The sequence below is a fragment of the Hipposideros armiger genome, unplaced genomic scaffold, assembly GCF_001890085.2.
Source record: "Hipposideros armiger isolate ML-2016 unplaced genomic scaffold, ASM189008v1 scaffold_1319, whole genome shotgun sequence".
NCBI classification, from domain to species: Eukaryota; Metazoa; Chordata; class Mammalia; order Chiroptera; family Hipposideridae; genus Hipposideros; species Hipposideros armiger.
Window position 1 is genome coordinate 86,346 of NW_017732669.1, and position 1,881 is coordinate 88,226.

General features: G+C 34.1%; 1 non-coding gene across 1 annotated transcript; it reads right to left on the minus strand.

Annotated features, from left to right (window-relative positions):
• Nucleotides 1-340: 340 nt before the first annotated feature.
• Nucleotides 341-414, minus strand: TRNAV-GAC (transfer RNA valine (anticodon GAC)). The gene has a single exon. It is a non-coding gene; the product is annotated as a tRNA-Val (tRNA).
• Between the last annotated feature and the right edge of the window lie 1,467 nt (nt 415-1,881).

The window sequence follows — 1,881 nt, forward strand, 5'->3', positions numbered from 1 at the left end:
ATTTTTGTCTAACTTTTTCATGCAGCCTTTTCAGCACTTCCAAATAATAAACTTGATTAACTGTTTGTTCAGTTGGTACAAATTTCTAATGAATAACCCCTCTGCTATCAAAAAAAGGTTAGCAACATCATTGCAACAAATTTGTGAACTTAATTATCAGACCTCGTATATACATTTTGGTGAGGTTTATGTTCAGATCCTTGGCCCATTTTTTAAAAATCAGGTTGTTTTGGTTTGTTTTTGAATTTTATTGGGTAACAGCCATGGTCATTGGTTAAACATTGCTTTCACGCTACAATGGCATAGTTGACTCTTGTTTTAGCCAGCGCACAGCTCACAGTGGCCCATGTAGGGATTGAACCGGCAACCTTGGTGTTGTCAGCACCACGCTCTAACCAACTGAGCTAATCAGTCACCCCAGGTTGCTTTTTAAAAAATTGTTGAGTTTTTTAATATATTTTGGATAATAGTCCTTTATCAGATGTGTCCTTTGCAAACATTTTCTCTTATCTGTGGCTTGTCTTCTCCTTCTATAATGATACATTTTTAAAAAGAAATAAAGTACACTCTAACACCTACTGCTCCTGCTCCCCACCCCTTCTCCTTTGTCCCTTCTCCTGGCATATATACTTTTACCTGCACATCTAGAGGATAATGTAGTTAAATTCCATACATTATCAATGATGATCAGTATAATAAACATGATTATTATAACTGCATGTTGGGGGAATATTTGAGTATATTAATAGGAATTCAGGCAAGTCAGTTGCTATAATAGAACGTGACATTACCATCTTGCCTGTTAACGTTATTTTTCAAGCAGAGAACATGAAATATAGAGCACAATGTAGCTATCATGCTGAAGAGAATGTCATAATGTTGTCTCCTTAAATGCTGTATCATTTGGATGTAGTAAAGTGAAGAAATCAATTTAGTGATTGTAATGTTTTGTGGGACTTCCTGAATAGGTCAAAAAGTGTTCTAGGAAAAACAATCAATTAACAGGCATTTTGGTAAGTCACCATTATCTTATTCAACTTATGTAAACACTCTTCTCAGTTCCAAGTGAAGAAAAAGAAGTTCTAGCCTGGATCTGGCTGCTCAGGATGGTGGAAGCTTTATAAAAACATGGCACTTATTGGATAGCTATAAACCATCCCCTTGGAGGAAACTAAATTATCACGAATCAAGGAGCAGTTTAGAAGCAATGTAATACTGAGAGTAGAATGCAGCTGCTATGAATACTTCTTTCACTTTGCATTGACATCTTTGGTATTTGTTAAGAAAATTCATGAAAGCCATAAGAAAAATATTCATCTAAACAGTGGTTTGTAAACTATGTTTACAGGGCTTTAGAGTTTTAAAGAAGTAATGGAAACTCCGCTTGCACAGAAAGAGAAGCGTTCCACCGGGTGGTCCTATGCTTCTCATCCTCTTTTATAGGCCAGACTATACTCTGATTACATTAGTTTTACATATTGTGTTTTGTCTTATACTTTTAAAAAAAAAATCTGCAACTAAAAGACAAATAGAAATCACTAATTTAAAGAGTTCTGTTTCCTGATTGGACTTTTTCACCTGATGACCTTTTAAGTATGTTGCTTATAATCATTATTAATCATCCTAAAATGAAATCTCAAAATTAGTGAAGAGAATAAATTGGAATTACCATTTCAATCACAACTATCTTTATTCTTCAGCTGTTAAAAGTAGATTCCATATAATATACATGCCCTTGAATAGTTGGAAATTGTTTTTTCAAAAGCAATTTATTAACATTTCAAGTAGGTGTGTACAATTTTTAGTCACTTTTAAGGCCACTGAGCTTTAATTATAACACATACTTAGTGTCTTACTAGTAGGAACGTCCTTGCTATAAGA